A 14,920-nucleotide genomic window follows, 5' to 3' on the forward strand; every position below is an offset into this window, starting at 1 on the left:
CTCGTTCTTCAAACACCCGTGGGAGAATCTTTAAATGATCGTGTCATATTTCTGCACTGAATATTTACTTAGTTACCTGTACCTAGCTGAAAAAAGGACAAGTTTGTATCCTAACGACAAATATAGGGTCTTTATTATGGTCTTGGGAATTGATGGATAAAGTTGACAAAAACTCGGAGTTGACTCCGATGCGACTCCAAAAATTTCGGAACAGACTCCGGAAGGTATGTCCGTCTACCATTATCAGGAGCTGTTTGGAATAGGAATCCGAAATAGCGCGATATCATCCAGAGTAGGAGCCATCCGGAGTCGTGCTAAGACATCCAAAGCAGGAGTCTCCAACATCTTCCGAAGTAGGAGCCTCCAACGTCTTCCGAAGTTGGCCAGAGCCGCTCGGAATCGGACTAACAATAGCTGGGGTCGGATTGGATTGGAGGTTGCGCGCCAGAGAACACACCACTAGTCTTGGGTTATCTTTTTTGGTTAATTGTCTAGCTCAAGTATTAAAACTGGACAAATCTACAAACCCAAATATATCCAGTGAAAGCACTAAATTACACATAGGAACCTCATTACACTGTAATAAACGATTACCAAAAGTCAGTAAATATTGCACTGCATTAATGGATCCTTACTATCCCAGACTCTTAATGTCGGAGCATTTACATTCATAACTTCGATTCTTATAAATAAATGAAGGATTCTTCTGTTTCCTACGACACCTAGAAGCAACCAAATTGTATCAGAGTTGGAAAATTCGTTGCCTTTATATCTTATATATAGATTAACCAGTTAAGAGTGATTTAAATTAACTCAGTAAGGTATAAATCAAGATGAAAAGTTGTCCAACGTCTTAGATTTATTTGAAAAAAAAAACTGTGCTTCAAAATGAACCAAATACCTCAATTGAAGTCACATTTGATCTTAAATGGATTCCTGCAGTAAACCAAACTGGTGTATCCAATTAGTCTATAAATAAACTTTACGTCTAAATTCCTGTCAAATGATTTCGACACAGGTCTCTCGTTAGACCAGACAGACATGCCCTTTTCCAAACCAGTGTCACTATTGATAAAGCTATTTCACTAATCAGCCGCTGACACCTGTTCAGCGTTCGATTTTTTCGCCCAACAAGAATGATCCCACACGCGTATAGCTCACCTGTAGACTGTCCACTTAATAAACCACACAACGACGTACGCATTGCGCCAATGTCGCTCATCAATTTCATCTCCAACGGCCCCGGCCATCCCCAAATAGGCGTCGCCCAAATAGGCGTCACCAATAAATAAACCCGCGGTCCGGTGTTTACGCTCCGTTCCGGATGGGGACCGTTTCGCGATTGACCGATCGGTCGCGTCCCACCTACCGAGGTGCGCGGCGAGCCACGGATGCGACCCATTTAAAGTGTCCACGCGTCCCGCGCACGTCCTGGCTGTCTGCCGTACACTTACTATTACTACAACAACAAAAAAGTGTTGAAGAAAACGAGCAGCACGAAGCACGGAGAGTGAGGAAGTGCAATAAGAAAACACACACACACATACATACGCATCAACCACACATAACTGTCGCCCCGTTCCCGAGAGGCGCCCGAAAGCCAACCGGCTTAAAGGCAAACACTTCTTTCTTAATGGGCAGCGCACGCAAAGCGCAAAGTGTCAAAACAAGATTTTAAATTACTCCAACGACCCCAACCCACACCCTGAGAGGAAATCGCGGGGTGGAATGAGGGGGAAAGGAGGACGCGGAGTGCATCGCGTGCATCGCTGCCGGCGTACCGGCGCGGGGTTTTTTTTTGTGTGGCTGCTTTTGTACGGTGAAGCGAAGGAAGGTGTGCTGCACCGACTGGTAAGGACGAAGATGAAAAACGCACGCAACCCGCCACCGCTAGCGAGTTGACCCGCTTGTCCAATTCCGATTCTGTCGGTGAATGTGTGTGCACGCGTGCGCGCGCGTGTGTGTGTGTATCCATGGGGTGCTGCTCACTTTTATCGGTGACTCACTTACATACGCCTTCGGATGCACCCTCGGATATTGGCGTACGGTTGCCGTACGCACCGTCAAGTGCAACGCATTAATAAGTTCGCCTGCCCTGCCCTGCCGCACTGCAGCGGTGCAGCGGGAACAGCAGCAGCAGCAACAAAAAATGGAAATAAAATAAAAAAAATAAAAAAAACGGAACGCCTGTCAACCCGTCGACCGCTTCTTTGGTCGTGAGCAGAAAGAGGCGTCGAGAGGCCGTACCAAAGCGCAAGGACTATTAATGTAATGCGTGGTTTTCTTTTCCTTTTTTTTGTTGTGTATGTTAAGAGTTGTGTAATTGGGTTGTTTACTGCTACTGGTGAAACCGTTTTATTTGTCTTTGAGAGCGTTGCAAGCGGTAGCATGTGAGCTGTGCGTACGTACGATGTAGGGTTGTAAGGTATCAGCATTGAAATTGAGACATTAAATAAAAAAACGGCGCTATTTTGCGATAAATCTAATTCGTAAATGCATTTTCTACAGTACAAACCGAATTCACACTCAAATACATGACCTACCTTACGCAATGGTTGTTCCCATGTGCACTAAAAATTGGAACAACAGCGAGTGAAAGAGAGCTACACATTTCCGCTCTACTTAAAAATGTAACTTATTTGTTCTTGGTTACTAAAACATCTTTTGACCGTTGGAAAAGCATTAAACTACGCTTCCTCCAAAAAAAAAGCATAAAATGAGGCCATTTCCTCAATAAATTTGAAACCACCAGGGCTCTGTGCAAACCCACCAATCTTTAGTGCTCCACCAATAGGAAAGATAAAGCAGCAGGAAAGCAACTACCAGATTAAATCGCCACAAACAAAACACAAAACTGCAACCCCAATTCAGGTCGGTGAATGCATCGCCGATCGCGCGTTGATCGCCTGCTGCGCTTTGCCCCAGTGGAAAAGGGGAGTTAATTACGTTCGCACGCTTTCCGACACGCTTTCTTTCCAGTAGCTTGGAAGTGTGCTTGTAGTTTTGTTTTGTGTTTTTGTTTGCAGGATAGTTTTTCTCCCTATATTGTTCGACCTTTACAGCCAGAAACCGGAAGGTGTATTTTGTGCAAGCTCAGATATGTGTATTTTGGGACCTTCCTTTGCTTTTTACTTTCTTCACGGCAAACGTCGACTTATTTATGTGAAATCGTGCAACACCGAGGCAGGCAGTTAGCCTGGCGCATTTCGCCTGGGCAACAAAATAACCTAACATATCTTGCCGGCCAACTGCACACATGAATGGTCACAGCCATATGGGGCATTCGTATGGCAGAATCAAGGGAAACGCACTCACTTCTAGTGCCAGCCGGTACGTTATAGATGCTGTTGGTTCTAGCCAACTTCAACCGAACGCTGTCTGAAATTTGATCTTGCCATTTTTTCTCACCAAACGCTCGCATCCCCGTCTTCCTCGTTTGCTGCTGCTGAGGTGTTTACGGCATTGCAACGAGCGGATGCAACAACAACAACAAAAAAAAAGAATGCACCACCCTGCAGCAAGTAAACCAATCTCGCTCCTACCCTCCCACTGGCGGGCTTCCGAGCTATCAATTAGGCCCGATTGCGTTTCAAAATGCAATCAAACTTTGATCGCTGGTATCGAGCTGCATCGAGCGCGGCGGCGTTCGTGATACTGCCCGTTTATTTTCCTCCTCCCGTTGTTTTTTTTCCCATGCACTGCCGCAATTGACGTAAACTTAGACGGACAGAATTGGGTCGATCGGTGCCGCTGTCGGCACCGGCAGACCACGGATAACCACGTGCATGCGGAGGCTAGCCCGCGAGCACCCCCCCCCCCCCCCCCCCTGCACTTTCATCGATCCGTAACTGATGAGGGGATTCTAATATTGGTTCATTGGCAACTGCACTGCCAAGGGATAGAATTAGCGCCCGAAAAGGGGAACTGGTAATGCATCTTTCTCATTCCATTTTGGACGTTGAGGGCCTGTTTGTTTTGGGTGATATTTTCCATTTCAAATGATTTTGCAGTTAACGTATCAAATACTTTTCAAATTTAATTTCGTTCTTAAAGAACATTCCATTTGGTATTAAGTAACCTAGATGTTAATAGTCCCACAACTTGTGTGATATTACTATATGAATTTCTCTCTCTAGATAGGAAAGAAACCTCAATATTGCGATATTTCGTTTCAAGTATTCTTTTCAACTTCCCCTGTATTTTGAACGATTATAGCTTAAATTATGTCCATGAATCTCTGATGCTATGAGTCGTCAAATGCCTCGTTTGTTGAGCTTTATTTAAAATCTTCTTTGAGGTTTCTTAAATAATAAATTAAAAGCCAATGCAATATTGCAATCATTTGAAGTTCTCGAATGATATAATGAGAACTTGACAAAAAGTAGACAAAATTACCAGAGTTTTTTTAAATATAGCATCATGGAAACAAGGGCATGTAAATCGGTCATGCGTCATGGTGAAAATCAAACTATTAAACCCAATCACCATTGAAATAGAATACTAAAAAAAACATTAAATATACACAGTTGATTGATTCATAGTCTATATAGAAACAGTATCTTTATACAAAAGTGCTTAGGCTTCATTTTGATTCATTGCACAGCAATTTAACAACGCTACTAAGCGCGTAACGGCTAAGAAGATACGCTACGGCGCTACGTACGTACGAATAAAACCATAATTACACCCCGGATCGGAATGATTTCTACACATGCCCCCCCCCCCCTCCCCCGTGCGCATCATGATGCAATCCAACCTGCAGCACGGCTAAATCCCTTATCTCGACGGTCAGTCGGCAGATGTGTGTCCGTCCATTTTCATTAGTACACGGAACATGATGTGAATTTATTCATGATCTGGCGCGCAAGCTGCTTCCAATTACAGCCCCTCCGGCACGGCACTCTGCTTAAGCGCGCCGCCGAGCCGTAGCCGTAGTTCAATCCGGCCCCTGGCCCTCAATGTCCTACCTCCAATCCCTAGCCCCTTCCTAATCGCTTATGGCAAGCACGCAGACGGCGCCGAATGATAAAAGCTACACATTTAATTGTTACATCAAAAGCTATGTCGCCCTTCGAAGCCCTGTCTTCGATTGCTCCCCTGTTCCTGCCCGAACTGTTCCAGCCACAGCTGAAGTGCATCTCCGTGTCGCTGCATCGCTCATCCGTGAACGTGCAAGATTCTTCCGCTTGCGGTGCACCGGACCCAACGATTACAACCGATGTAGAGGGGAGAAGGAGCACTGGAGGGGGTTTTCAAACTGCAAGATTCCACTCCATGCCCTTTGCGGTGCGTCGGATCGAATGCGAATTCTGCACTCGCTTCCCACACGTGCTGCACACGAGCCCGGAAGGCGCAATGGAAAAGCTCCGGCGAAGCGAAGTTCGGTAGCCAAAGGTAAACTGCAAAGTGCAAGTTCCTCTTCCCCCCCCCCCCCTCCGCCCGGTGCAGTCATGCGATGCAGCTTTGGGGCCTCGGAAACAAATTGTTTTCGATAGCCGGGAGTTTTGTGTAATAACAAAAATTATATAACAACAACGAAATCATTAAGAAGTCTAGACGGTTTGCATGTTGTTGGTTTTTTTTTTGCTCTCCCCCTTTTCAGTTTCGGTTCGGCTTTTTCTCTCACTGCCCACTGCCTTTCGTTGCTTAGCCTCCCGTAGCCGCTGCTGCTGCTGCTGCTCGTTTCTTTCTCGTTTTGCTTCGTTACGGTGTAAAAGTGCATTCGGACGGGCGGACGTTGGGTGTGCTTGGGTATGCAGTGCGGAAAGGCGCAAAAAGGCTTTCCTAAAACCCGACCCACAGTCCGGCTTTCAGAAAGGTCTCCAGGGAGGGAAGGAGCACTACAATGATGGATCGTTCTGCTGTGGGGTTTTAATTGCAAACCGGGATCCCTGTCCCGCCGTTCCCGCCCAGCCGTACGCGTTCCCACAACAGCCCCGGTACAGCAAAGTGCATCTTCGGGTGACCTTCGCGTTGTGTGGCTGCCATAACCCCGACAGCCTTGCTCTTTTAGCTGTAGCTTTTTCTCCTTTTTGTTTCATTTTCCCTTTTCCCTTTTGCATTCGGTTTGCCTTCTGCCTCCCGTATAGTACCGTAAAGATGGTCAGATTCACCGTTTCCGGATGGTAACTGGTAGGATGGTGTGTAGGGGAAAGCGGATGAACGGGGGAAAGACGTTCAAATGCAACCAACTACAGTAACCCGTTGCAATGAGCGGCTTGGTACCGAAGAGCTTTGCTACGAAATTATCCTTTTCTGGCTGCATTTCATTTTTTTTTTTGTGTGGAAGAAAAAGTGAGATGTAAAGCACGCTGCTGCCACACGAGTGTGTGTGTGTGTGCGCGAAACTGGGTAAGATGCAGCTGGGACTCTCCCTGAGTTCCCTTGCGCTACGTTCGTGTGCTCGGGGCTGCATCCGAATTCAATTATCTTTCCAAATAAAACAAAACAAAGACCCAGAGACCCACCAGACAAAACGTGAGCGATTATAGTTTGCCCCTTTGCCCCTCGCTGCACGCGGGCCTTCCTTGCTTTCCTCCCGTCCGAGACCGAGGTCAACTACACCCACTCGCCGGCGGCGGTGGCAAGCAGGCGGCAATAAAATGTACTACAAATTTGCAACGAAATTGTTGCACTCTCGCACTCTGCGCGAAACGAGGCATAATTTTCGACGTGTCCGCTTGCCCGTGTGGCCCGTGCTGTCTCCCGATTTGCCTGTCAGCCAACTGTGTGGTGTGGTGGCCACCGGTGTGTGGCTGGTCAAGATGAGGCACACGATTAAGATAGCGGCGGGACGATATTGTTGTGTTTCGCCCCTGCCGACGGGCTGAAAGCGTCTGCACTTTTGAGGTTACAACGAAAGTCGATGCCCAACGTGTCCCTTCTTGGCTTGTAAAGCTCAGCAACAGCGAATGCACTGGAAAACTTTAAGACACCCAAGCGTTCGTTCGCATCGACGAGCGGGCTTTGTATAGGATGGAGCGTAATTGGGTTGGTTTCGCTGGCAAACAACGATACCAACAATGGACGACCGAGACCGTTCAACGTTGGCGACAATCAATCTCAGCGACATTGTGGCCGAAGAGAGTGAGGCATATCCTACGGGCAATGTAACATTGTTTCGCCGTAACCAGATGACGAAGCAATTAACGTAAACCACTGTTGCTTTGAATGTTCGCCGTATTCCGATAAGAGCGTTATTTGTGCTTTATTCTAGTGTAACGTAGGATTCAATAAACGTTTAGCTAGACAGAATTATACGGTACTCCATTATTAAAGTTAATTTCCTTTCGGATGTTAACTTTGTTCAAAGATACTGGTGATAATAACAGCTTAGTGTTGAAAAAAAAGTCAGTAATTGTATACCACATTTGCATGAGATTCCGTAATGAATTCCATATTTTCTGATCTTGAAACCTGTTTAAGGGTTATATTCTTACGCAGGTGTCAACTGTTTTGCGCTTGTGTACAAATTAAAGAGCGTATGTGAAATTAAATAACAAGAAAATTGTAGTGTTATTAAAAACTTTCTTGTGATCAACCGAATTTCATGAGTTGTAATTAAATAAATATCCTGTTTACACGTATTGCAGTACAAAATGATACCAAATAAAGCATTTTAATTACGTAAATTACTTGTTTACGTACAATATTCATTGTATGTTATGCTTTTCAAAAGTTTAAACGTAAACCACGTTTAATCACACAACATTGTATATTTGAAAACTTAAAAAGAAAGTGTCGAATAATTCAAAACTGTCAAACGCTACCAAATCGGTCGTTTCTGGGGTTGTTTTAGGTTATGGAATGTATAACATCATCTGATAAGAACTTTGAATGATTTAGTTCAAATTCTGCTAACAATCAATCCAAACCACTGAGACAACTACGTCGTACTAGTCTATAGTGGCGGAGTGAGGACTAAAGCCTCCTCAGTGGCCTTGAAGTACTAGGATTGCAGTACTTCTATCGACTTTTGGTCTTTATGGCTAAAGAAATCAGCTGTTTGGCATTGGTGGATTTAATCACATACCGTTTGACTGGCGTAAAACAGTACCTTCTCGTGCGCATTAGCAACAGTTTCAGTCGTTTGGCAAAACTAGTAACTAACAATAATCTAGCTTAAATTGAGCGTGTTCTCTGTACGGCGCAACCAGTAACTGCCATGGCACGACATCATGGTCCAAATACAATGTTTCTTCTACCCTCAACACTAGAAATTATTGCACATTACATTAATGGCAGCATAATTATCGATCTCGGCAACCCATCGCTTTGCATTTGATTTAGACAGTCATGCCACCTCGCGGTAATTATTCGCTTGTTGAAATACTTAATTTTACATTTCAATGACAACCCCTTCATCAATTCGGTGGTCGAAACATTGTAAAACGGTGCTATCCTGGTAGACTAACAAGAGATTAGTCAAGCTTGACGATCTTAATGCTTCAAAACCTGTGGAGAGACATTACCTTAGATGGTTGCCACCACGTCATCATGGAAAGGTTATCGGCACAACCCGATGATTGCAAACTGCATCCTGCACGTGCACAGATTTAAACGAGACTTGTTCTGTGGGTGTGTGTGTGTGTATGTGTGTACAAAGTATGCTATAAAAACAGCATCTCCAAAGTTCCGTTCGCGCACTTTCCTCGGCCAGTGTCTCAGTCTCGCAAGGGTGTCCGGACAGCCCGGATCTATTCCAAACCCTGCGGGTCACCGTCATCAGCGAAATGCAACCACCATCATCACCACCCGGGGCAGATAATAACAGTAATTGCAATTGTATCCTCGTATCGAGAGCGTTTTCTTCACCGGTCAGCATCTTCTAGCGCTGCTGTTCCCAGCGGTCCCGCAACTATATTGCACTATTGGCACGCATCTTATGCGCAGGAAAATGAGCATATACCGCTTACAAATTGCGGCGTGTAGGTTTTTTGTTCGCTCTCCTTCCTTTTCTCCTTCCTATCCCTTCCATCTGTTTGCATCTGCAATCATCTTGCCACGCTCTCGGTACACCGGGCTCTATTTCAACACCTTTGCCCTTGCTGCACGCTGGAACGCTCGTGATCGCCGACGACGATCCTCCTCGCTGTCCAAGCGCTGCAGGACGGGGATGATCCCGTCGATCTGCGTCGAACGCGCGGAGGTTTTCTTTCCTTCTTTTTATCCACATAGTGCGCATAGTTAATGTGTGTGAATTAATTGCACTTATTAGGAAACAAATTACCTGCGAGCCGGGGCCCGTGTTGGCCCCGAGGCCGCACTCGGCCTAATGATGGTCGGCCGGTTCTCATAAATCCACAATTAGTCGGGCGTAGAAATCGGCCTCGGATGTGTGTGGATTGGATTACGGGGACGCTGGTTGGAATGCGTGCGAGTGTCGAAGGAGCGGCAAAAAAACGGCCACCGTGCGGGCAATGGCAAAGGATTGCATTGCAAAGTCCCTTGGGGGATCATCTTGCGATCAATCATGTTGCTAATGTTTTTCTTCACGCTCCCGCACTGGTAACACGGCGTTGAAGGTATTCTAGCATGTATTAATACGCATGCCTCTGATACAAACGGCGAGCGATTGGCTTCTCCCGGATTGGCAAGAATCGCAGAATCGTCTCCTGCCCTTTAAAGGTTGGCCCGGTTGGTCAATGTGTTGCGGCGCGCTGCATGCATGCAAGCATGCGAGTCAGGTTAGGCGCGCTATTAGACACCCGAGCTATAATTTACACCTCATCAACCCTCGAGACAAAACTTGCCGAGACATTCTACTGCTGCTGCTGCTACTGCTGCGAGAACAACCTCGCTCATATTTGCTCATCATACCCGCCTGTTCAATAAACAAGATGCGCTGTGCCTGTAGCAGGCAGCAGCAGAGTCTCTTCGCCCGTCACAGTACACGCGGAGGCTGAACCAACTTATCATTATTATCATTATTTTTATTGCAAATCGACTCATTATCATAAAGATGCGCATCAAGCTGTCGGTTCGATTGATACAGCTCCCAGTGTCTGTGTGTGTGTGTCTTTCTTTCTCACTCTCATACTATCTAGTTGTTGTAAATTCTTCTCCTTCGTTCCCTGCTGTCCGTAACGCTATCAGATGCGTCGGCTGGTTGATGCGATCCGATTGTTGATTCAGTTTTTTTTTGTGACTCAAGACGTCAGAGGCTAGGCTTTACGGTCGCTCGCTGCCTGCCACTGATCGATTGCGGTTTTATGCAAATTAGCAAAAACACAATACAAAAGTGTAGGCAATTTCCCTGGATCGCGATACGATCGAAACTGTGTGCGGCGTTCAACCTCAACGTCTTTGATTCGTTCCCACAGTGATCGCGCTATAGTTAACAGAGCTTGGAGTTGGGAACATTAGCACTTTTGGTATCGCTTTAAAATCATAAATACTCCTTATCGCTTGTTGATCGTTATCAGTGTAGAGCTTATTTAAATGTCTAAATACCTCATAAGTTTTGAGGGCCTTTTTCTGCCATTTTGAAACAATCAACGTACTCAAACAGCGCCAAACTAGCCAAAGGGGTAGAAAGCACATACTATTTGCATTTCCAGCCAAAGGATCCTTCCAACTCGATCTGAAAACTGTGCAATGTAAACGATTTCCATCAATTTCGTAACCTCAACTCCCTCGATGGAATGTTCAGACAATAAATCAAATACAATTGTTTGCAGCCATTGTTGCCAGTGTTGTTGCATTTGATCCTGTCCATTTTCTCTGCTGCACTCTCTCCTCTCCTCTCTATGGCCTTACTTTCAAACTTCCTCACACGAAACAACAACACAGCCAGCATCCATCTAGCCATTTCACGAGGACGACGACGATTGTGGTACCCCGCAACCTTTGCCAATGGGTGCGCAAGAGTTCCGAGTTTAGTTACCCAGCCATTAAATCATCCTGCAGGCCTGCCCCAACCCGGGGCGGTTCGGGTTTTGCAATTCGAATTCAAGACCGAAACCTCCTGAATAATGCATCATCTCCCGTTGGCCCCAGGCAGCATCCGCATCGTCGGCCAAGCAGCCAGCGGGCGTGTGGGTAGCAGCATTGCTTTTCCAAACCCCGTGCCCTGAGACCAAAACCATGGCCACAGTCAATACATTTCACGTTGGGAGGCCAGACTTCGGGCATGAGTGTAGAGACAATCAAGAATTCCTGCAGCCCGCTGCGGATTCAGAGCGGAGAACGCGGACTTTCCGGGCGTTCCGGGGACGTGAAACCGTAAAGTTACTGCCATCCGGTCCGGGATAGGTCAAGTTGAGATCCGTTGCAGTGGCTTGGTTTTTGAATGCGGCGGCCCTCCGTGCGGTTGAAGGTTTCGCAGGGCCCGTGTTTATGTTTTACGCTGCTGCTACAAACGAGCAAAGCGAGTGGTTGGATTTGCGTACCTAAGGAACGTAATTGAAACACTTTATGACGGTGGTTTGTATCTGTAGTCAGCAGCGATTTAAATACAGCCTATTACTCGTATTACTGCTTGTAGTTACTACCTTTTATTGCGTGGAAAGCAAACACAAACGAACGCAGAAGAAAGCATTGATTGGACAATCGTTCGCAACTGGCAAGATCGATTTCGAAGAAACGCATCGGTTTGCGAACGATATTCAGCCCAGCATCCGTTCGCACGGTAGCAGATTTGCATAATTGATTTCACTCTCGGTTCACTCACCTGAAGCGCCGCCGGGTTGCATGTGCTCTTGAGCAGCTTCCCTTTGCTGCTGCTGCTGCTGCTGCCACCGCTGGACACCCATTTTCCAAATTGATTTACAGCTGGGTAATTATTCACGCTTGCATCCTGCTGCACGGTGCAAGGTGTTGGGCCCACAAACAAACGTACGAAACGTCGGCAAGCTCGCAGCCGCTCTTGTTGTGGAGCATTTGCTGGAGTAAACCGGGTCAGTTTGCGAACCGGATACGACGGTTCCAGTTGGCGCGGGGAAAATTAGTTCTTCCCGTACACGACAAGCCAGATTTTGAGTTGTACCGACTGGGCGATAGAGCTGTTGGGAGCATCCGGCCGTGCTTATTGACATCTCCTGTAAGCGTGGCCGTGTGTGTTTTGTGTATGAGGTAAAGCATGTATTCTCCAAGGGGTTCATGGAGAATGAAAGGTATGAGTTTTTGATATTCTTTTTCCAATTTTAAAACTTGATTTTCTATTTTCCAATTTTAAAACTGAATTCAGAAATCTGTACATGTTTTCTTTTATTGAATAATGTATCGTTTGCTTGCGCTCCAAATGTGAAGAAGCAGTAATAAGGGTCTACAAATAAACAAAATAAATTCTTTAAATGTTTCAAGGTAAAAGTTCACATTTGCGAAATAAATAGAAAATTGAATTATCTATATCAAGAGGAGGAGTATTGTGTTAGTTGTGTCCACCAAAGTGCTATGTTATGTTACAGGGTTTCCCCCGATTTATTGGTCAGTTCCCATGATTTTTTTGGTGCGTGCCCGCGATTTTTTTTATAGATTTTTGGTTCATATAATTTATTGGTATTTTCCGATTGGATATCAATACAATTGGACCAAAAAATTCTGGGAAACGGCCAAAAAATTGTGGGAACGCACCGAACAAATATGGGAACCCACCAAAAATTGATGGAAACCAACCGAAAAATCGTGGGAAACCCTGTATGGTAGTTATGTTCACCAAATTAAATGTTGTTATGGAGTTCGTAATTCAATCGATGTTTTTTTGCGATCTTGAGTATAATTCTGAATGCATGTTCTCAGTTAAAACTTCCTACATTGTAGTTCATTTCTCCAGCATAAATCCAGTTGAAAGATGGAGAAGAGTGCACTTGGTTAATATTGTTCCAAGCATGTTTAATTGAACATGCATTAAATTTATTCATGCTTAGCTCTTGACACATACAACGCCCATCACTGCCACTATCAGTCGTCTTACTTGTACTCAGCAAATGCAAGACGCACATTAAAAAAATAATAATGATGAAATGATAACAATTTGTGTTAATGAACTTGTAATAAGAAATCATCAACGATCATCATTAAACTCGGCAGGAAAGATCGCTGTGGTGAAGGAAGGAGAAAAAAAAGAAAACATAACTCAATCTAACAAGCAACCTTACACACCTTCCTGCTCCAGTCGCCAGACCGTCATAACGCCACAACGCTGCAGCACCGAAACGAACGGTAGCTTTAGCGTGACAATTTTTTTTTTCACCTTTCCTTCCACTTGCCTTCATTCTTTTTGCTTTCCCCGCCGGGGCCCTTGCGGTGTGTGTGTGCGGAAAATTAGTGTCACTTTCAGTGCTGATAACTGCCCGGTGCCACCGAGCGGCTGACGATCATCGACAGTGACAGCTTGCGGAATAGCTTAGCATAACTTAGACCATTTGGCGCGGTGTACGGCCATCCCGTCGGCAACGGCCGCGGGGCCGGCCAGCTCGCAACAGGCTAGCAGCAGCTGCAGCGGCAGCAGCAGCCACTGACACTGATTATCATTTGGCGCTCCGCATTGCTCAAGTGCTGCTGGACGCAATCGACGGAACGGTGTCGATGGTGTGGCAAATAAAAGGAGTGATAATTAGTCCCAGCGAATGCGTGTGTGTGTGTGTGTGTATATGTTTATGTGGAGAGTAGTTTTTGCTTGCATTTTATTTTTAATTTTTTGCTCCCCGTGTGTTGTTCACACATCGCACACGGTACGGGGCAGCCTGTGCCCGCCCTCTATTTGATTGGCTCAACGTAACAACAACGAAAAAAAAACCATACTAGCGTATTAAGGTACCCGCCCGATCTGGGTGCGAATGATCGTTAACATAATTATGCTAATTAAGTTTACACTTTTGCGGAACACACCGCTACGCTGCTGCGGCAGTGTAAAACATACACCGCCAGTGTTTAGTGTATCAAATGTCCGGTTGGAATGGGGGGTTTTTTCCTTCTTCTTTGATGATATACGATAACAACTAATCATCGGGCTCTGTAATTAGTCGCTTCGATGAAATCAATTACATTGGCAAGAAAAGCTGTGCTTGATTTTTATGTACTAGTTTTTTTAATTAATACTAAAACATAACACATGTACAAAATGAAATACATTGAATCAATTATAAAAACAAAGAATCAACCTGCCTTGCAAAAAGCAATAATTAAAAAAAAAACCAGAATACATGTGGTGAATATTCTCCTCTCGGGCATTGTAGCTTCCAGCGCGTGCAGCTTGATTGAACTGTCGCAGAATACGATCCGGGCGACGAGTGGCGTTTCAAGGGGCACACCGTCAGTCACACCTGACACCGGACAGCTTTATTGACGGTCGTGTCGACCCGTGCGTGCGTCCAGCGCGGGGTTCGTCGCCTGTCGCTGTTGAGATCGTCGGTGTCAACGGTTTTTCGCCCCGAGCCGCGCGTACGGCGCGGTTTGGTTTGGCTCTTGGTGCCGCTGGCATGATAACAGATTCGCGCGATGCACATTTACACGTCTGTCACAACCGTCCGTCAGTGTCAGTGGGTAGGGACGGCTGTTGGGGCGTTGTAAAATGTATACGAAAAGTGCAAGAAATGTAAAACAAAATGGTTATTTTAAAAACATTATTGCAATGCAATTGGCATTGATAATTCGTATTTCGTGGCCAGTTTTTTTCTTTTGATGGAGACCTTTAAAGAGCTTCACGTGGGTGTCTTTGAATCGTAAATTTACTTAAATTTACACGATTGCTTTATGAAGATAATCCGTATCGAATACAGAATGCGTATCGTTGTAGTCATAAAACTTCCCAAAGAGTGTATCAATGTCGCAAATATAAGCTTGTTAATCATAATACCAAGAAGGTATATAACATATAAGGGTGTTATAGACAAAAAAAAAACAGGGAAAGAGAAAGAAATCACACTTAGGCAGCGTAAAAACGGTTCTTCTTATAGTTCAGATGCCATCAGCCGTTCAG

The 14,920-nt window shown here is 45.4% G+C and overlaps 1 protein-coding gene across 3 annotated transcripts in view; it reads left to right on the forward strand.

Annotated features, from left to right (window-relative positions):
• Positions 1-14,920, forward strand: part of LOC1276936 (uncharacterized) — a 72,088-nt gene that overhangs the window by 49,746 nt on the left and 7,422 nt on the right. The window lies entirely within an intron of this gene.

This window comes from Anopheles gambiae, chromosome 2 (assembly GCF_943734735.2).
Source record: "Anopheles gambiae chromosome 2, idAnoGambNW_F1_1, whole genome shotgun sequence".
Taxonomy (NCBI): domain Eukaryota; kingdom Metazoa; phylum Arthropoda; class Insecta; order Diptera; family Culicidae; genus Anopheles; species Anopheles gambiae.